At 43.7% G+C, this 22,492-nt stretch overlaps 1 protein-coding gene across 1 annotated transcript in view; it reads right to left on the bottom strand.

Moving 5' to 3' along the window:
• The window catches only part of NECAB2 (N-terminal EF-hand calcium binding protein 2), a 263,854-nt gene that overhangs the window by 139,453 nt on the left and 101,909 nt on the right, over window positions 1–22,492 (bottom strand). The gene's annotated exons all lie outside the window — the stretch shown is intronic.

Consider the following 22,492-nt stretch of genomic DNA (forward strand, 5'->3'; position numbering starts at 1 on the left):
CCACTAGCATCAATGAACATAAGGAAAAGAGCACAATAATTTCTTGTTGTTATAAATTCTCAGAACTGCAGATGCTTCTTGATGATCTTTCCTTTCAGTGATACCAAGGAAGGGTAGTCAACTCCAGGTTGTGAAATTCCTGAAGATTTTGGGGATTTTAAGGAGGGCAGGATTTGGAGAGGAGGACCTTGGCGGGGTGTAATGTCACCAAATCCACCCTCCAAAGCAGCCATTTTCTCCATGGCAACTGATCTCTGTAGTCTGGAGATCAGTCATAATTCCAGGAGATGGTCCAAGCCCACCTGGAAGTTGGCAACCCTAATCAAAGTTAATATGCAGAAGCATTAGATTAAGTTCTCATTTCATCCTCAGTTCTCCAAATCATGAAATGATGCAAGAACCTTGCAGTATTATTTTCAGGTTGTGTTTCTTTGGTAGGTTCTCTTTTGTTCCAGATTTTCTCCCTGGTTCAAATTGTTTAAAAGGGATCACAATAAAGCTTCTTATTTGTCTGGCATTACTTTCCACAAACTTAGAATTAATATCTATTTGGTATGCCTTCAGCTACTTTAACTGGATGTTATGTTTGAATACCAATGGCTTCACAGTTGCATATCCGTGGTGCCTCAGTTTCCGGAAACCCTCCCACATCATATTTTGTTCTGCTCTACTTATATGGAGCCTAGAAAACAGTTTCTCGGTGAGATTTTGAAGGGCTTAGGCCTTTCTACAGTGGAAGAGGAATAAATTGTTCTTCACCCACTATGACCAGTTTATCTCCTGGACTGGCCAAGGTTGCCAGCCTCCAGGTGGTGGTCAGAGATCACTTGGAATCATGACTGGCCTCCAGATGACAGAGATCAGCTCACCTGGAGAAAATGGCTGGTCTGTATGGCAAATTATTCTACTGAAGTCCATCCCCACCTCAAATCCCATCCTCCCCAGGTTCTACCACCAAAATCTCCAGGAATTTCCTAATTCAGAGATGGCAACCCAATGGCATGGTCTGCTGCTTCAGCTAAGAAAATACAGGCTAGAGCTGTGCGTGAAGGTTTATTTAGCTATGAACGTTCAGGTAAAGTTGTTTCTACGTGTTTTTTTTTAACCTTGTTTCAATCTTCTGTTCATTATCACTTGCTTGCTTTATGTGTCTTTTCTTGTGTGTTTTAACTGTAACGGTCCTTGGCCTTATGCAAATAAATGCCTCTTGTACTTGCATTGGGAGAGTACATACAGACACTATCAGTGCAGTCCTAAGCAAGGATGTAACTCTCCTGAGGATTTCCCTGCAAAGTATTTTGCCCTGTGAGAAGGCCCAAGTTCACTTTAATGATTGCTAAATTCTAAATGTATGCAAAAGAATCAGATCAAAGGGCCTCAGACTAGGGTTGCCTGATCTTACCAAGACTCCAGTCCTATTCCTGTGAGTCTTCAGTGTGCACACGAAGGCCACGCGTCATGATGACATCACCCAGAAGTGACATCATCACACCGGATGCATTGTGCAGGGACACTCTATCATTTGGGGGGAAACTCTATGGTCACCATAGAGTTTTACCCCAAATGCTAGAGTATTCCCATGTGACATGCCCTGTGTAATGATGTCATCTCTGGGTGATGTCATTATGCCAGGCATGTCAGGTGCAATAGAGCTCTTCAAGGGCAGGGCTCCCCTGCTGGCCAGCTCTCTGGCAGTGGATTGGAGGCCCCAAAAGTGGTAAGCCCCCCCCCCAACTGGGGGGATGGGAACCCTACTCAGAACAGTCAAAAACACACTGTCTCATGGCTGGTGGTTGAAAGTGCCATTAAGTCACAGCTGACTTATGGCGACTCTATAGGGTTTTCAAGGCAAGAGATGTTCAGAGAAGGTTTGCCATTGCCTGCCTCTGTGTCACAACCCTGATATTTCAAATACCAGCCAGGGCTGACCCTGCTTAGCTTCCAAAATCTGATGAGATCAGGCTACCCTGGGCTATCCAGGTCAGGACTTTTCTTGGCTAGACCTCCCGTTTACCCACCTGATGCAAGGAATTACCAGCCAACAGCCCCCATTTCCTTCTCCCAAGAAACAGAGGAGTAGGGGGAAATGGCTTTTACACAGTGATGCTTTAGGGATTTCTCTTAGTAGCTACAGTAAAGATCACAGAGGGAGAGAGTCTAGTGTGTCAACTGGAAATGACATCACAGCATCTCTAAACATCTCTCCAGGTGCTGCCCCCACCCCCAAAGTCTCCCAGCGTTTGCCAAGGCAGTGTGGAGAACCCTACTCCTGACTGATGGCTAGCGCTAATGCAGAAGCAAGTTCAAGACCACTGAGGCAGAAGAGCTTTTCCCTTTTATACTCCCAGTCCATCTCTTCCATGTGACAGCCCCCAAAGCCTTCCCACGTGATGGACCGGATGAAGGTTCTTATAAACTGAAATGGTGGTGATGGCAAGCTTGCATGGTGAATGCAATATCACCCTCCAGCTATCAGCCATGGCAGTGCTGCATCCACATGCTGTCAGGGTGGTAGAAGGAATAAAGGTTGAGGCTGCCACTCCCAGAACTTCTGGCTCAAGACTCTTGACATACCACAAGAGTGGAGCAGGGTACGTCCTATCTCGCCTCTGGAGGAAAATACTGAAGATTTTTAAAAATTGTTATACAATCTTTTGCTTATGCTTTCTTCCTCTTTCCTCAATGGAAATGGCCAGCTTTAAATGCCATTCAGGCAAGCAATTTAGCAGTGCTTACAACTCAATAATGGATCTTAGCAGTTTTAGCAACTGATTTATAGTCCTGAGTCCATCCTCCAGCGCTGGGTGTGAATGGCAGCATAAATCTCACAGCTAGCTAAAATGCTGAGTCGGTGTCCTGTTACCGTGATCAATGTAGCTCTTGAAGCATAAGTTAGATGTCTTTGGCATCAACAGAAATTAAACAAGGCCGAATGCAGCTGTCAAGAGTGGGAACACAAAAGCTCTGGCTAATGCTCTTTTTCCTCTGCAAATTGTGCTCAAGCATTATGCAATTTCTCCCACTATGAAGAAGCTTCGCCATTAATTTATGGAAATCAAGCACGACATGTGGAGCATTCCAGGGCCCAATATGAGATAGGACAATATTCAAACCAGCTTGTGGGGGCAAGTCACAAATTCAGTGCCATTGCACATGCAAAAGGGCAAGAAGACTTTTGGCCCTCTGAAGACTAATGAATGCACTGTGGCAGGGGTGGCCAATGGTAGCTCTCCAGATTTTTTTTGCCTACAACTCCCATCAGCCCCAGACAGCATGGCCAATGGCTGGGGCTGATGGGAGTTGTAGGCAAAGAACATCTGGAGAGCTACCACTGGCCACCCCTGCTCTATGGCATAAACATCTGGGAGCTAGAACCCACTGCAATAGATACATGAAATGTACAATCAGTTGGCAGCTGCACAGGGAAGGAATGTGGGCATTGTGATCTAGCAGGGAATAACTGCCTATTTTCTCCTGCACTTCTTCAGGGTACCTAATAGAAGCCATACAACTAGCTAGTCACCAGAGGTGCAGACATTTGGCATGAGCCAAAGGGTGACAGCCAAAGAGAAAAAGTCCTTTTGTTCTTCATGTGTGGCATTGTTAGCTTTTTGCTTTTGCTTTCTTGGGATTTGCTTTGAGTTGGTAAGCTCACAAAAATGTAAAGATGTTTAATGGGGAAGGAAAAGTGGGGAGATGTGCAAAGTTGATGCGATTCACCATGGAGAGGAGGCACATTAGCAGAGGCTCCCAGATTTCCTCTGAAATTGTCCTTGTGGTGACCAGGCCTCAGATTCAGTGGGAGCTCACAGGAGCCCAGCTCCTGAACCTTTCTGAGAGTTCCACCTCCTCCTTCCCACCTTGTCCATTGAATAGTAGGTGCAGCTGCATAACAATCCCTGGATGAGCTCCACTACCTATTTTTCTACAAAATGACCCCTGGTAGGGCCATTTCATCCCCCTACCAGAGGAGGCTATAAATCTCTTTAAACTGGCACCAGAATGCCATTCTCTTCTTGGACGCAGTGAAGCTGAGAGCAGTACTGTAACGGATCTAAAAACTCCTAGCAGAGTCACTCAAGGCGGAATGGACACAGCTATGTCAAGATGTACCCACCCTCTTTGGGGATCAATGACCACATCAGCAGAAGAGAAAGGACAGTTCCAATGGTGATGAGGGCAGAGGAATCCTCAAAGGGTAGCTACTGGGCAGCAGCATGTGAGAAAAAAGACCCCTAATTTCAGTAATATACAGACATCGTAATCACCCGTTTGGTTGCCAGGGCGCCTGGAGATCAACTCACACACATCTTCCAGGGAAGCGTGGGTTTTGTCTACCAGAGTGTAAGAGACTTATATGTACTATCAGCCACAGTGTTGCAGCAGCACTCTGTATCTCCGAAGGAGTGCTAGCCAGGAGGACAGATGGGTTTCCAGCCACTCCACGCACGCACCATCTTGGCCATTGCAGTGAAAAAAGTTGCGCCGCCAGGAACTGTCTGGGCAAGCGGCTTCCAGCCTTAACCAGGAAAGCCATATTGGTAGGCTAACATCATCAGCAACTATCTTCCTGCAGTGCCAGACTCCATAACAGCAAAGCAAGAGGCTCACATACTCAACAGCTGTCACTTATGCATAAGGCAATCAAGCTTATCTTAGGCATGGATCCTGCCAGACTGCCTAAGCTTTTGTCCAACAGAACCAAAGACAAAAGATGGTGCCAGTAGAAGAGTAAAGAGGAGGAAGAACAGCTTCACTCAGGGCCATAGTTATTGTATAAATCGGGTGTCACCATAGGTATCAATTTGACTCTCTATTGTCACCTATAGATAAGTTTGATAGCTTGCTAATCACTTCCACCCCAATAATCTCACCCATTCTTTACCCTAATGGTCACCCTGGAGCCTCCCCCTTTTGCCCATTGTTACTTGGAAGCCCAATCAGGTAACCAGGGCCAGGTCCACTCATTGGCCAGGTATAGGTATCCAATCAGGTGTCCCTAATAAACTGGCCATTGGCCACCGCGTAAGTCCAGCCCTTATGGTCATTGCGGAGCCTCCCCTTTCTCTGAGGTCATGTACCAGCTGACCACCTGTCATCCGCTCCTGCACCTCCTACCCCCTAAGGGCTCAAGGTAGTCCTTATAACCTCTGACCCAACTCCCCACAGGTGTGCTGTTTAGATACATCCCCGATTCCTGATCAGTTGAGGGTCCCTTCCCACATCTCTCTAGTTTGTCACCATTGGAGCCTTCCTCAAAGACTACGATCGGTAATTATCACCCTGTTTGTCCATCCTTATGTTACCTCTATATATTTCTCTCTATTTTTATTAGGTCTGTCTGTATGTTATATGTATCTATTATCTTGTATGTGTGTTCTATATTTTTCTATAATAAAATCATAATTGTTTTACTTAATTAGTGTCCTTGGTAAATTTAGCAATAATTTCTGGAAGTGGAATCCTGTATATATATAGATTCTAGGTCTTTTTGAGCCAAAGTTGCTGACCTGTCAATTCCCCAACCTCTTTTGAGGGCATTTTGGCTTACAAGCAGTACTGGAAAGTGATACTGGCAGAGTCTTTGTGTTATTGTTTTTAAAAGCCTTTTCTGCAGCCTTTAGAGGGTCAATCTGTAGATCGTAAGACCTTAATTTTAACAAATGTGTGAAATCATTAAATCTGTAGCAAAATTCCTTTACTATGCTTCTAGAAGGAGATGTTCCTTTTGTCCATAGATTCTATTGTAACCCATTTGAATTTGTGCTCTCGTGCCAATAAAGGTTGTGCGATGCGATGTGTGATACTGGTAGAGAATCTTTGATAGACAACAGCAGTGACACTTCAGCTAACCCTGGTTAGTATAGTGCAGAAGAAGAAAACGGTAAACCAGTACTGAACAAGTCTTACCTTGCAAACCCTATGATGAGGCAATCCAAACCGGAAAAAAGATGTAGTGCTAGAAGATGGAACTTCCAGGTCACATAGCACTTCATTGGCTACTGGGGAAGAGCTGAGGACAACTATTACTAGAGCTATTCTTAACAACAGAACTGGACTAAAGCTGAAAGGATGTTCAGTTGTTGATTTGAATGGATGCCAAAGAAAAATCCAAAGCTGTAAGACGCATAGAACAGGAACACAGAACATGAGAAGCATGAATCAAGGTAAGCTCGAAATTGTAAAACGAGAAATGGAATGTTGGAAGCATTGCAATCCTGAGAGTGAGCAAACTAAAGGAGACTGGATTAGGACATTTTCAGTCATAAAATTACAAAATGTTTTACTCGGGGAATGACAAAGAGAGAAGGAATAGAGTTGCTCTAATAGTGAGGTGAGATGTAACGCAGGCTGTCAAGGGTTGTAAAGCAAAGTTTGACCGAATATTTAGCCTTCATCAAAAGCCTATCAATATAACCAATCATTCAAGTTTATGCCCCAACTACAGATGCTGATGAGGAAGAAAATGAAAGCTTTACACAAGTGTCCAGGAAGAAATTGATCACACACACCTAAACAAGATGTGCTGATAACCGTAAGTGTCTGGAATGCAAAAGCAGGAAACAAAGCAGAATAAAATATTGTCTGGATATCTGAGTTTAGGAGTACGAAATGAAGCAGGAGAGCAATTAATGAAATTCTGTGGAGACAACAGTTTGTTCACTGCAAACACATGTTTCAGGCAACCAAAGAGACATCAGAAGGAGCTTGAAACTGGAGGAGGAATCATGAAGGAGCTATAAAAGATCCATAAATATAATATGTTGCTGGTGACCAAGATCAAATTAATTCATGCCATAGTATCTCCCACTACTATATATGGGTGTGAAAGTTGGACAATAAAAAAGCTGGCAGGAAGAGAATAGATTCCTTTGAAATGTGGTGTTGGAGGAGAGTTTTATGGATACTGTGGACTCCCAAAAAGATAAATAAATGAGTTCTAGACCAAATCAAGCCTGAACTCTCCCTGGAAGCTAAAATGGTTAAACTGAGGCCATTTGGTTTTGGTCACATTATGGGAAGATAAGAGTCACTGGAAAAGATAATAATTCTAGGGAACGTGGAAGGTAGCAGAAAAAGAGGATGACCCTACTTGAGATCCATTGACTCAAAGAAGCCATGACCTTCAGTTTGCAAGACCCGAGAATGGCTCCTAACAATAGGATATTTTGGAGAATGTTAATGCCCAGGGCTGCCATAAATCGGAAGTGACTTGATAGCACTTCACACACGCACAGAATACCATTATATTGATATTATTTTTGTTAATTTATATTCCATCCTTTCCCATGAGTGGGCTCAGGGCAGATAACAACAAAAGTTAAAACAATTAAAAACTACAAGCTAAAACCATGGATACAATAAAACAACAAATATGTCACAGGCAGCAGTTTCCAATTGGGCACATTGTTATAACAAATATGTGTTCTAGGTTCTCTGAATTCCCAAATTTCATTTTGTTTAAAGGCTTCTAGTGTCTTCCATTGCAGAGATAAAAGGGGAAAGGTAAATCTCCACAACAGAAAGACTTATTTCTCAACCTTTGTGCTGTATACTTTCTGGGCCCTACATGAGCACAAGTGGCAGAGATGAATGGGCTGAGGAGACAGAGAAAATGTCAACCACAATGAAGGCTTGAGGGCAACAGTGGAAACGGGATGAAGAGAAGTGGGCTTGGGCCTTGTTTATCCTTCAAAGAGTGACAGATGAGTCCTTTTTAGGGTTGCCAACCTCCAGGCAGCACCTGGAAATCTCCTGCTACTATAATTGATGACAAAGATCAGTTCTCCTGGAAAAAATGACTGATTCAGAGGATAGTCTCTATGGCATTACATCTTGCTGAGGACCCTCCCCTCATATCCCATCCTCCTCAGGCTTCTGCCCCAAAATTTCTAGGTATTTCCCAGAGCCAACCTGACTTTGACTACAGCCATCACTTTCCCTCTGCACCTCTGGCCTATGGAAGAGCAACTGGAGGGACATGAGGCATTCCTCAGAAAGCTGAATGTAGCCCTTGGTTGCCAACCCCTTAAGTCTCTGGATTAGGGTTGCCAGTGAGATGGAAACACTGCAACATCATCTGCTTCTCTACACTGCTTTTGGGGGAAACCTGGAAGTGAGGTAGGGTAGCTCAAGGAATCTCTGGAAATTTGACTGTGATTTCTAGAGCTACCTATGTCACTTTCTGGTTTTCTCAGGAAGTGACACAGCAGTGCAGATGCTGCCATCATTTTTTCCCTCCCACTTCAGCTCAAAACAGCAGTAAGCACACAGGGTTGCTGGTGGGACACCTGTTAGCACTACTCTGGATTTCTCTAGTTCTGAATTTCTATTTGCAGCTCTACAAGTTCTCCAAATAATGTATTCATGTATACAGATTTAAAAAACTGTGATTACAAGATAACCAGCATAGCTGTCCCCAATATGCTTTAAACAGACGGCTCTTTTTCAAGTCACTTCAAATTGCTTTGCAGTTGGGAAAAAGCAGTGTTTAAATTTTAAATATCATCTGAATTCACCTCTGGCTAATACATGTTTCAAGAATGTGTCAAATTGCTTCAAACAAATTAAACAGCTCGGTAGCTCAGAGCCTGGTTGCTGAGGTGGTTTTTTTTGTCCACAACAAGCATAAGACAGCAGTTTTTGTTTGTGGAATGCCAAAAGATATTGGGGAAGAGAGAAGGCTACGCAGAACCCAAGACATTAACGGATTTATTTGAACAGCTTTATTTGTAAAATCATGTCTATGGCTGCACCTCAACTAAGGAAGATATCACAATGACATATATACTACAGGGTGGAATGTCAGAGGACGTTGCCACAGGCAACAGTGCTGGAGAAAGCAGAACAGAGTAAAAAAAACCTGGATCTGTGTCTTCACTCCCTTCTCATTTTGCTAATAAGCTCTTTAAAAAAGATTTACTAGAATATATCCAATTCTTACAACAAGCAAAAGGTTAGCCAGAGTCAGTGTAATATGGAATACTTTGGTAGGCTGGAATTGGGTTTTTAATAGTGCTGCCAAGAGAGCCAGTGTATAAAGTGCATGTGTGTGCACACATGCATGTACATACATATATCAGGGTCCCTAGCTTTACTGAATCCATAGGCAGGTGCCACAACAAAATGGCTGCCATTAGGGGGCAATCACAAAATGGCTCCTATGGGGACTCAGGTGAATCATAAAACATTGGGAGGTTCCAAATGGGTGCTCCCTGCAGAAAGCGATGCCTCCTGGGTTCTTTCGAAAGTACATACTACTTCTGTTGGAGGAAAGAAAGATCTGGGTCTTTGCTCTGCGGGAAAAGTCAAGCAAGCTCCAGGAAACAAATTGACAGGTGCCACAGCTCCCTCAGAGCACTATGCTAAGGATCATAGTTGGGTTGTCAATCATCGAGGTGAGGCCTGGAGTTCTCCAGGAATTACAGCCAATCTCTACCCTACAGAGGTCAGTTGCCCTGGAGACAACTTCAGCTGGTGAACTATATGGCTCACATCATGCTGAGCTCCCTCCCCTTCCCAAATTCTGCCCTCTTCAGGTAATGCCCACAAATCTCCAGGAATTTCTCAACCCACAGCTGGCAACCCTAAGTTTAGCTAGTGGTGGGCTGGCCTTGCCTATTTGGTGGTGGCCAATTTGACTCACCAAGAAACCCTGAGTCAAAGTGGCAGCTGTCATTTTAAATGCAATTCTAAATCATATGGAATTAGCACCAAATTGTTTAAACTGTTTAAAATAGCTTATTATGTTTAATTTAACTGTTTTTATTGTTATTGTTATTCTATTATGTTTGTGAGCCACCCTGAGCCTGCTTCGACGGGGAGGGCGGGATATAAATTAAATAAACTAAACTAAAACTAAACTAATCATTATTAAAGATTTCAGGTTTTCACGGCTGGTAACATCATTAGGATTTGTAGAATCTTTCGGGCTCAAGTGCCACGTTCTACTGGAGAAAGTTTTTCTTCCAGACGTTTCGTTCTCGGCTGCAGAGAACATCCTCAGTGGCGTTGCAGCCAGAGCAGGAGCTCTGACCTTCTTGGCTGCTGTGCATTGAGTGAGGCCAGGGCTGCTGGAGAGCTGCTATTTCTAGGCTGGAGGGGGTGTGGTGAAAGGGCAATAGGTTTGTGGATGTGCCCATTGTTTGGTGGGGCTTCCTGGAAGGGTAGTGATAAGGAAACTGGCTGTTGAATGTGACCATTGTTCTGTGTTAATTGCTGGGAGGGTTGGAAGGGGTGTGAAGATAAGGAAGATGGTTGTTGACTGTGCTGATTGTTCTGTGGAATGTGCTGGTTGTTCTGTGAATTTCTGCAATTCCACGTCATCCACTTTGAAAGAACTGAAGTCCTTTCTACGGCCTCACATTATCATACCCGCCTGAACAGAGAAGCTATTGAGATTTACAAACACCAGCACAACTTTAACAGAAAGGAAGAAGGCATTTCCATCCACCATTCTTGGTATCCAGCTCTGCAAAACACCCTACAGACTATAAATTGAAGAAATTCACAGAAATTCACCACACCCCCTCCAGCCTAGAAATAGCAGCTTTCCAGCCGCCCTGGCCTCACTCAATGCACAGCAGCCAAGAAGGTCAGAGCGCCTGCTCCGGCTGCAACGCCACTGAGGATGTTCTCCGCAGCCGAGAATGAAACGTCTGGAAGAAAAACTTCCTCCAGTAGAACACGGCACTTGAGCCCGAAAGATTCTACAAACCCTAAACTAATCATTTTTCCTTGTGTGCTGCATGACAGTGGCTTGAATGAGCTATCACTTCTATGGTCATGACTGGACAAGTGAGCAACAGTGAGGGCAGCTGGGATAAGGAACAGCAACAACAACACACACCCCCCCCCAAAGCAACACTTGCCATTGCCAACTTTCTGATCAGAACAGCACAACTGGAGTGAAGGGAGGACAAAGTAGTGATATTGTGCTTAATAGAGGGAAGAAGCAGATGTGGTACAAGGTCAGGACAGTATTTCATTGAATGGTGTAGTGAGTAGCCTGCTCTGTGGGCTCACCAAAGGCTTTTGTTATTTTTAACTTCAAGGATTTTTCATGGTACATAGCAGAGGGGGCTGTGGCTCAGTGGCAGTGTATCTGCTTGGCATGCAGAAGGTCCCAGGTTCAAACCCTGGCAACTCCAGTTAAGACTAAGACTGATTCCCCAGTAGGCTTGTTTCGGTGTCGAAGCTCTTTCCTCCCCCGCCCCGACGCTTCCATCTGATTTTTCACAAGCTGCCCTGCAGCTGTGACTTGGCCCGCCTCTTTCCCATGGCAAGAAGAAACTGGTTTTCAGAGGATCTTGCTTGCCTCAGGAAAGAGGTGGGCCAAGTCGCTGCAGCGCCACTGCTTGTGTGAAATCAGATGGAAGCGTTGTGGGGGGGCGGGGAAAGCTCCGACACTGGAACAAGCCTAGTGGGGAATTGGTCTCAGGCAGTAGGTGATGTGAAAGACTTTTGTCTGAGTCTCTAGAATTGCTGCTTCCAGTGAGCAGACAATACTGACCTTGAAGGACTAGTTGCCTGATTTAGTATAAGGCAGCTTTGTGTGTTTAATTTTCATCTGGATCTCCAGTAGGCATCAAAACACAGTTTGGAAGTTAGTGTCTTAGGAAAACTTGTATGAACGTGTACTTTAAAATTGGCTGGGGAACTTCTTGAGGGCACTCTGGCAGTGAGTCAAGCAAATTCAGCCTTGGGGACTCGTAAACGTGACAACTCCTTTTCCTTTTCAGCAATTCTAATAACACTTTTCCGACAATGTCAACCACATACTGTTTGCTGAGTCTCTGGGGAGAATAAGGGCCTGAATGCCTTTATTTTGAAGCAGAAAAGTTGCCTTTGACAAGGGGGAACTGAGAGGCTGCCAGCTGTGTGATGGGATTTGTATTCCTAACATTGACACAAAATGCAAAGAGTTCTATCATTAAACAAAAGCCACAGAAGAAGTAAAATGAAAATGGATAAAACCATGCTGGAGAGTCATTTCTTGGGGCAAAGAGTGGGTGGCTTCCTTCCTGCCTCTCCCTCCTCCATTTTCCAAATCTGAAATGCCCCCAGGGGAGTTATTTGCTTGGCAGGGAGGGGGCTGCATGTGCAAGTATTCACTCCACTTGCAGTCCCTCATGGGACAAATAATGTCCCCTGGGCCATTTTGCATAGGGAAAATGGGGGGGGGGAGGGGAAGGATGCCTTCCTCTTCCTGCATCATGACCTCAATCTGAATCCAGTCCCTGCTGCATTTCCAAATAGATTTCTCAAATGGAAACTTGCAGCTGCCTGCCTTATGCCTGCAAGTCCATACAGGAGAAACATGGTGTATATGTAATGTGCACTTTGGCCTTCTGTTCCTGTCCACTTGGGAGCTTATGGCCAACAGTGCATGGTTAAATTTATTCTTCAATAAAATTAAGAATATTTAAAGACATATAATTCTTGCAGAGCCTGAAAAATACCATCTTCCAAAGTAATATCTGTTCAATGTGATGTAGCCCAAACAACAGTGTATTTCCCTCCACTGCTGTGAAACACTTGCTCCGATTGGCCAATAGGCATTTGTTATATAAGGTACTCTGCTAGGGAGTTGGGTCTATAGCTCTAGCCAGTTTTGATGATTGCTTGTTTTGATTGTACCTTTAGAGCTTTGTTCTGACTGAGAGCTGTAAAGTGGCGCCAGAATTACTGATCAGTCAGTCACTTAAAAACTGCTTGTACTGCTTCAGGAAGACGCTGAGGCCCACTGAACAGGATTACATGTATGAACACAGAGGAAGCTGTCACTGGAGCCAGGAGCTGAGGACAATAATTTGTATTCGACAGAATTTGACAGTGAAAATTGGACCATTCTAGTGCTGCCAACCCAGTGTTGGCACCTAGCAGGACATGGCTGGGTACAGGGACAACAGATTCAGCTTCTCACTGATGTGCAGGGCTTTTTTAGTAGCAGGAACTTCTTTGCATATTAGGTCACACACCTCTTGGAGGATTGGCTACATTAGGGTTGTGTGGCCTAATATGCAAAAGAGTTTCTGCTACTAAAAAAGCCGCTGATGTGCAATGCGACTTCCAGAACAGAACTGGGAATGGCATGATCATGGTGGTGCTCTAGGATCCACCAAGGACCCTATAGTTTAACTCATCCAGATTTCATCACAGATTTAGGAGTTCTGAATTATCTCTTCCTGGTGCCATGGCTTGGTGTCACAACATCTGCTCTCAGAAAACAAGTATTGGACTTTAGGGAGGCTCAGGTCATCAAAAAGGGAAAAGGCTTGTAGGCCATATAGTCTAGCTTGATGCTGAAAGGCCAAAGCTAGGGTATCCCTGATGGATGGCTGCCCAGCCTTTGCTTGAAGATCTCCAGTGAGAAGAGCTCAGCACACTCCTAAGAACCAACAGGTGGGCCTGAGGATCTCCCAGAATTACAGCTCATCTTCAGACCGCAAGAGATCAGTCCTCATGAAGAAAATGGATGCTTTGGAGGGTAGATGCTATGGCATTGACCCCCTTTGATGTCCCTGTCCTCCCCAGGCTTCACTTCCACATCTCCAGGAGTTTCCCAACCTGGATCTGCCAGCCCTACCCCTCATCCCAAGATGGTGGCCAGAGGGAACCTGCTGACCCTAATCAACTGAAATCTCCCCACCTGTAAATTAAGTCCATTATATCTAGTCTTGCCCCCAAGAACAGCAGGGGAAGAGTCTTTGCCCTCAGCTCAAGTGATAGCCTTAATGTATTTGAGGAGCACATTAGCACCTCTTCCCAGTGTTTTATTTTTCAGGATAAACAGGTTGAAGCTCCTTCAAACTTTCCTCAGAAAGACTGGTCTTCCAACTCACCATCTTTCAGTCCCATCTTCTGAACCCATTCCAGTTTGTTTGCAATTGGCAGTACTCAGTTGGAGACTCATGGAGAGCTACATTCATGATCACCACCAACAGAAAAAGTACATGGCTGCTGAATGCCTTACTCACTGCCTGACCACACACACACACACACATATTACCTTTTTACTATCAAGCTGCAGCTGATGTATGGTGGTCTCATAGAATTTTCAAGGCACGAGACAAACGGAGGTGGTTTGCCATTGCTTGCTTCTGTGTCATAACTCTAGACTTGTGGATGCCAATGGGGCTGGCCCTGCTTAGCTTCCAAGATCAGGTTAGTCTGAGCTATCCAGGTCAGAGATTATGCTGCTCTATAGGTGTTAAAATTAAACATATCAATACGAAATATAACCAAATACATTTTCAATAGAACAAAAGTTAAATTCATCTCCCCTCTCTTGTCTAAGGTTGCTGTATTCTGCTTTGTATATGAACTGATTTTATATCTTCTGCCATGTATCTCCCCTCTTCCAACAAAGACAAGTCCTCATCTGCCTCCCTGTTTTCTTTCTCCCACATGTCTTCTCTTAACCTCTTCCACTATTTCATCTTTCTTCTTTCCCACCTCAGCTTCTGTTCATTCTCCTATCGTCCCTCTTTTTCCCCAGGTATCATAACTTTACCTCTTCCTTCTGGTGTCCTTCAGTCTTTTCTCTATGGGTTCAGCTCTTTCAACAAACTGTATTAACTTCTGTAGATACCATGGAAGCAACAGAACAAACCTCCAGAAACCAAAAATAAAAAGAGGCACAGGGGGCATATGAAATGTTCAGATGTCATTTGTGAGTACCACTGTTCCACATCTTTCTTGAAGTGTGACTCCCAGATCTGAACATAGTACTCCAGATGAGTATTGCATATAGGGTTGCCAAGTCCAATTCAAGAAATATCTGGGGACTTTGGGGGTGGAGCCAGGAGACATTGGGGAGGAGCCAAGAGCAAGGGTGTGACAAGCATAATTGAACTTCAAGGGAGTTCTGGCCATCACATTTAAAAGGACTGCACATCTTTTTAAATACCTTCCTTCCATAGGAAATAATGAAGGATAGGGGCACCTTCTTTTGGGGCTCATAGAATTGGACCCCCTGGTCCAATCTTTTTGAAACTTGGGAGGTATTTTGGGGAGAGGCACTAGATGCTATACTAAAAATTTGGTGCCTCTACCTCAAAAAACAGCCCCCCCAGAGCCCCCGATACCCGCGGATCAATTCCCCATCATTCCCTATGGGAATCGTTTATGGAGGTGCATGATGGCTGCGGGGGCAGGGCTTCTCCCACCGGCCAGCTGGCTGGGGGAGGGGGGAAGCCTGTAAAACCAGGGGATCCCCCTCTGGGACCTGGGGACTGGGAAGCCTAATTGCATAGAATTATTGCTTCCAATGACTTTGATATTACGCAGCCTAAAACTACAGTAGCCTTTTTTGCAGCTGCACTGTTGATTCATGTTCAACTTGCGATCAATAGCTATTCACTATCTTGAGACCTTTCTCACAATTACTACTGCCAAGCCAGATATCCCTCTTACTGTACATCGAATACATCAAATTCTTTTTGCCTAAACACAGAATTTTATAGAAGATGGGTGGTCAAGAAAAATCAGCAATCAGAGTTAGGGTTGCCAGCTCTGGATTGTGAAATTCCTGGAGATTTGGGGGGTGGAGCCTGGGGAGGACAGGGTTAGGGAGGGAAGAGACTAGGCTTGCCAGGCCAACTTATCTGGCCAGTGGGGGTCTCTGGATGTCCTTCCAGGAGACCAGAAGAGATGTTGGGCATTTTGGGCCTACTTCCGGTTTTGGGCCGACTTAAGGTTGGGGGTTACACTCTGATTTTGGAGCAAAATTCTATGGCAAATTTGCCTTCAAACCCTAGAGTTTTGCACCAAAACCAAAGCATCACCTCCCAACCAGAAGTAGGCCCAAAACTGGAAGTAAGCCCAAAAAGGTAAGTTGGAGGTGGGATTTTCCCCCACCAGTCAGTGGGGGGAGGAGCCTGCAAAAGCAGGGGTTCCCCAGTCCCACTGGAGGGCTGGCAACCCTAGAAGAGACCTCAGCGGGATATAATGCTATAGAGTCCACCTTCCAAAAACACCTCCATTTGTTCATCACATTCATCATAGTCCTGAAAATTGTGGCCTGAAAATTTCATTTATGTTTACAGATCATTTCCCCCCTGCCCTTGGGAAGCTCACCTTAGCAAAGCAAGTAGAGCTACTTCCAAAAAAGGCCCTTTAACATAACTTGGGGAAAACATACACAATAAAATCACGAAACCAGTGAAGCATAAAGATGCTAGACTTTGCCACTTAGTGCCAGGCTCCAATTCTGGTAGGAAAGTCATTTTTAAAAAAAACAACCTCCTGTCAATACAAAGCTGGTTGTCAGAGGATTTCAGCCTTGTCTACAGACTGACCTTGTTATATTGTCAAGGTGCATTTTCACACAGGCCACTGCCTGTTTCGTAAGTGCCAGTTTTAGTTCTGACTTTCATGTTTCAAAAGTTTCTTTCCATTGTGCTGCCCAAAATTTGCCCTTTCGTCAGCAATTACCGGGACCATGGAGGTGCGGTAACTGAAAAAATAGCAGACTCTCTCTGTTTATAAAGTCATACAATATCATTAAACAGCCTTCACCAAATCACATTCAATTTCTGATGGGTTTAAAGATACAATACAATAATGCAGTTGAAAAAACCATCCGGTGCACAATGTAGCTACTGTCCACAAATTATAATAATGTTCTAATTAAGTCCAATGATAAAAGAACCGGTCCAATTTCATTTTGGATATACTATCCTTCTTCAAGGGACCGTCCTTTCATGTTCATGGTTCAGTATGCTTGAAGTACCAAAATCTCCCAGCATTCTGTGATTTTTTAATTTGTTTTTTATTTGCCTCTACCAATTTCTATCCATCAGCATTTACTTACGCAAGTGTGTTATAGACAACACAGGCTGGAGGGGGGTATTATTTTCCTGTTTGGGCAGAAATGGGGAAACAAACCCTTCCAGTGCTGTTTTGGCAAGGGAAAACAGCTTTGAGGGAAGGCAGGAACCCTTCCTCCTGCTAGTTTGAGAACCAGTTTGGTTAAGTGGTTAAGTTTGCGGAATCTTATCTGGGAGAACCAGGTTTGATTCCCCACTCCTCCACATGTGCCTGCTGATGTGACCTTGAGTCAGTTACAGGTTCTCACAGAGCTGTTACTCTCAAGGGCAGTTCTGGAAGAGCTCTCTCAGCTTCAACTACCTTACAGGGTGTCTGTTGTGGGGAGGAGAAGGGCAAGGAGATTATACACACACACACACACACACACACACACATATATATATATATATATATATATATATATATATATATATATATATATATATATATATATATATATATATATATATATATATATATATATATTCCCTGGGGCTGCTGTGTGGTTGTGGGGAACCTGAATTGAATCCAGGAAACCTAGACCCAACTCTTTAAAAATTGCATCTATAATTTGACTGTGAGTAACGTTCCTTTACTTTTTTGGCCACTGCAGACAATTCCATATTTATCAAGCCTAAAAAAGTTAAGCAATTAAATTTATCCGAAGCTAAGTAGAGATAATTAATGAGGAGCTATCGCTTGTTAATGTCTTCCACTTGGTTTATGTTTTATTCGACTTGTCTCTCTCTGTCTTCAGAGCTTCGCTTCAGTGAGTTTACCAACTCCCCACAGATTTGGCTGCTTTGTCTACCCAAAATAGTTTGAGATTTCTCTTCAATTTGTCTGCCCAGCACAATATTGCAGAATTCCTCCCCCTCCATTGCCCCGGTTTGCAAGGCAATTCAAGTGCCTCTGTTTGCTTCTGACAGAATGAAATGTGGCATAGGCAGGCAGCTGAAAATCAAGTAATGGAAATGTGAACAAACAAATTTATTTAGGGCTGGATTTAGACTGTTGCAAGTGGTAAAATGTAACCTATACATCTCTTAAAACTTAAAACAACCCTTTTGTGCAAATAGAGCATGGATAACCACCCTTCTAAAGATTATCCAGGAAGAAAAATATTATAAGCACTTTAGAATTTGAGGTCCTTTTTACACACATTGCACAGTTGCACACCCTGGTTTTCCAGAGAACACACACCTACATGTAGGACAATCTTTTTGGAAAAGGTTGTACACAAAAAGGTTGGGGTTTTCCCCAAAAAATTACTGTATGTTACTGTAACTTATACACAAACCTAAGATGGTTCCCACTTTTTCTTGACAGGACATGTGAGGAAAAACCCTAATCTTCAAGTACATAGAGTAAAGGTAGACACACCCCTGAAAGGCTTTGAAAATAAGGATGAAGGGTTTGTTCCAGCAATCTGGAAGTGTACAGAAAGCCAGTGTAGGAACATAAGGAAGACTTTTTATTCGCCTTCTCTCTCTCTGTCTCCAGAGCTTCATAAGGAAGATGGTTCCTACTTTTTCTTGACAGGACATGTGAGGAAAAACCTAGTCTTCCTCTCAAGTACATAGGGTAAAGGTAGACAGACCCCTGCGAGGCTTTGAAAATAAGGATGGAGGTTTTTATCCAGCAGTCTGGACGTGTACAGAAAGCCACGTAGGGACATAAGGAAGACTTTTTTGTTTATTTATACAAAAAATATGCTGCCTCTCCAGGAATCTTCCTGAGGCACCTTACAAAAACAAATAAAAATATAATAATAAAATAATAATACTAACAACAACAACGGAACATTAAATGGCATTAGTTAAAATATAGCATTAAAAACCAGCCCAGTATTAAAACACAGATTATAAAAACAGAACATTGACAGTTTAAAGTAACAGTTTGCAGATTAAAAGAGTGTTTTTAAAAATCAGAACCATAAATAGGGTAGGTGTCTTCCGAGGGGGCCTGGAGGTCTCCCAGCCAGAACTGACCTCCAGACAACAGAGATCAGTTTCTCAGAGAAAGTGGCTGCGCTGGACAGCAGACTGTATGGCATTATACCACACTTAGCTCCCTCTCCTTCCCAAGTCCTACCCTCCCCAGACTGTATTATAGGGTTGCCAGTCTCCAGTTGGAGTGAAATACAAGTCAATACACCATGATCAAATTACTACAAATTCCTAAATATTTCTATTACAAGCTTCAGTAGTACAGTTCAATGAAAGGTAAGTTCTTCTTTAAAGCTTCAAATACTAATGCCAAAAATGGAATCTTGTACGGGATGTCTCAGCCCACCTCTGACACAGCATGCTGGCTTATTAGCTCGTTTCAAGTACCATAGAAGATGATCTACACTTGGTGTGTTTGAAGAAAGCACTGAAGTGGTTTGGAACTTGGCAATTGTGGACTGCTTTTTGCCCCTCCATGAGGAAGGTACTTGAAACGAGCTAATATGCTCATCAGTGGTGGACTGAGACATCCTGTACAAGATTCCATTTTTGGCACTAATATTTGAAGCTTTAAAGAAGAACAGAGACTTTGCACAAACACTTTATTGGATTATTGTATCACAATGCTTGAAATGGTGAAGATTGTATTCTGATTGAATTTACCTTTCATTGAACTGTACTATTGAAGCTTGTAATAGAAATATTTATGAATTCTTAGTAATTTGACCATGGTTTATTGGTTTGTATTTCACTGATTCTTCTGTGGCTTTCTCCGCTGAACCCGCAGTTGGAGGCAGCGAATCCCCCAGTATGGAGGCCCTCCCTCCACATCAGAATGTGGGGGGGGGGGTGTTTGTTGGAAACGCCATTATTCTCTATAGAGAACAATCTGTTTTTTTGAGGCAGAAGCATCAAATTTTCAATTTGAGGTAGAAGTGCCAATTTTTCAAAACACGCCCCCCCCCCCCCCAAGTTTCAAAAAGATTGGACCGGGTGGTCAAATTCTAAGCCCCAAAAGAATGTGCCCATTCTCCATTATTTACAAAGGAAGGAAGCATTTAAAATGAGTGCAGTCCCTTTAAATGTGATGGCCAGAACTCCCTTCAATAGTGCTTGTCACAACCTTGCTCCTGGCTCCACCCCCAAAGTCCCCAGATAGTTCCTGAGGCAGACCTGGCAACCCTACTGCATTACCAAACTTTCCAGGAATTTCTCATCCCACAGCTGTCAAGCTTACTGGGTGAAGAGAATCATTGTGGTCTAGCACCTAAAAGGAAGCCAGGTAGGTGTCAGGCAAAGCTTCAAGGTGAAGGGCATTCCACAAGTGAGGCACCACTACTGAAAAAGCTCCATCTCTGATTGCCACTTGACTCCCCTCTGGAGGCTGGGCACAGAAAACACGCCTTATGAGGCAGATCTTAACTGGTGGTTTGGACAATGTGGGAGAAGGAGGTCCTTCAAGCACCCTACCCCAAGGGCTTTAAAGGGAAGGACCAGCATTGTGAATTGTGCCTGGGAACACATGGGCAGGTGGAGAGATCTTTCAGCAATGTGGTAATGCAGTCCTTGTATCCCACCCCAACAATATCCTTTTTGGAGAAGTTGAAGCTGAATTCCAAAGACTCCACCCTCCAAAGCAGTCATTTGCTCCAAGGGAACTGATCACTGTTGTCTGGAGATCAATTGTAATTCTGGGAGAGCCAGTGCAGTGTAGTTAAGAGTGGCAGACTCTAATCTGGAGAACCAGATTTGATTCCCCACTCCTCCTCCACATGAAGCCTGCTGGGTGACCTAGGGCCAGTCACAGTCCTCTCAGAGCTCTCTCAGCCCCACCTGCCTCACAAGCTGCCTGTTGTGGGAAGAGGAAGGGAAGGCGATTGAAGCTGCTTTGAGACTCCTCAGGGTAGAGAAAAGCAGGGTATAAAAACCAACTCTTCTTCTTCCAAACTGTTTTCAAAACCAGCCACACATGAGAGTAAAGAATATTTCATGGTGAGAGTAAGTAATTGTTTCAGAGTATGGATCAAGCTGAGAAGTTATAGAGCTGCAGGCTGCAATGGCTGTGGGAGGAACTGACCAGTCTCTGAGGGGGCTGAAGGGTATTTTCCCCATCAGGCGCAGAAAGAAATGACATGAACCTATGCAGGACTAAATATAGGGAGCAAATGAGGGAGAAGAATCAACAATTGTTTAAGTTAGGCATTTCAAAAACTGGAAGGAAAAGAAAAAGAAAGGAAATTCCTGTCTAAAGGCTCACAGTCTAAGCATAGCTGGGCCCCAATAGATCAGACAGACTACTAAAGTATGCCCAACAATTTACAATGTACAAAGCAAACAGTACCTTCATAAGAGTACATAATCATCATTATAAATGGATGGAAATCCGTGTATATGTGTGTGTCTGTGTCTGTGTCAAGCAGAGGCATCTTAAAAGGTGGGAGAGAAAGTAAAGGACTTTGAAAAGGAAATTTCAAAAGAGTAAAGAGAAAACTGTGGCAGACAGCTGAGGGAAAAGTTCCAGAAAGATACCAATGAGGTGTCCAAGCTAAAGACAGTGAAAAATAAAAGAGAAGAAGAGTGAAAAAAACAAACATATGCTTAGAGTGGCAATTTGGGCTGTGTCTAACATGCAGCAAAAAGAGGTAAGAGAACAGACTGTACCAGGTAGGAGATTACATTTTTGACAGTGGTGTTGTGGTTTGACTGTTGAACAAGGACCAGGCAGAACAAAGGTTCAAATCCCCACTCAGTCATTAAGCTTTTTGGGAGATCATGGGCCAGTTATTTTCTCCTACGTCACTAAACAGACTTACACAGTTTTTAGACTTTAGCTTCTAGAAATGCACTAACTCAATAAATTAGTATTTGAGTTACCTCATGGACATAGCTGATGTAGGCAGCTTTTTCTGCAAGCAGGGGCCGTTATTCCATACGAGCCAATTAAGATCTTCCATCTAGTCCCTACTCTGTGTATCTCAAAGTGTTACCAAAGACAAGACCTTTCTACGATGCACCTCATTTATGGAACTTGGCCCATACATCCAACCACATGGTGATATAAGTTCTTTTTTTTAGGCACAGGTCACCATGTTTTGCTGCAGTACTGCAGTCAGAGCTCTCTGCTCACAACCTGAGTTTGATCCCAGCAGAAGCTGGGTTCAGGTAGCCGGCTCAAGGTTCACTCAGCCTTCCATCCTTCCGAAGTCGGTAAAATGAGTACCCAGCTTGCTTGGGGGGGGGGGGGACAGGAAGGGTAGATAACTGGGGAAGGCAATGGCAAACCACCCCGTAAAAAAATCTGCCGTAAAAACGTCGTGATGTGACATCCCCCAGAGTCAGAAACAACTGGTGCTTGCACAGAGGACTACCTTTTCCTTTACCTTTTACACCATGTTTCTGTTCTGCCTAACTGATATTTGGGTGTTCTGTTGTTTTTAGATTACATATACTCCTTGAATAGCCATTTACTTTTAGAAGAGGTGGCTGTGCCGTGATTTACTGCATTTGATTGACTAGTATGTATTAGTAATGGATTGATTTCTAACTCTATCCTACTCATAGAAAGACTCGTTTGGATCCATCTCCATGGCCTAAACAGAACCCCATGGAAAGCATCCAATGAAACAACAGTAAAGTTCATCTCCAACTAAATGTTGCTGCATTAACACTAGGGTCATTTGCACAAGGCTTAGTAGCACTAGCTTTAAGTGACTTCTCCATCCACCACCTCC

The sequence above is a fragment of the Heteronotia binoei genome, chromosome 14 (assembly GCF_032191835.1).
Source record: "Heteronotia binoei isolate CCM8104 ecotype False Entrance Well chromosome 14, APGP_CSIRO_Hbin_v1, whole genome shotgun sequence".
Lineage (NCBI taxonomy): Eukaryota > Metazoa > Chordata > Lepidosauria > Squamata > Gekkonidae > Heteronotia > Heteronotia binoei.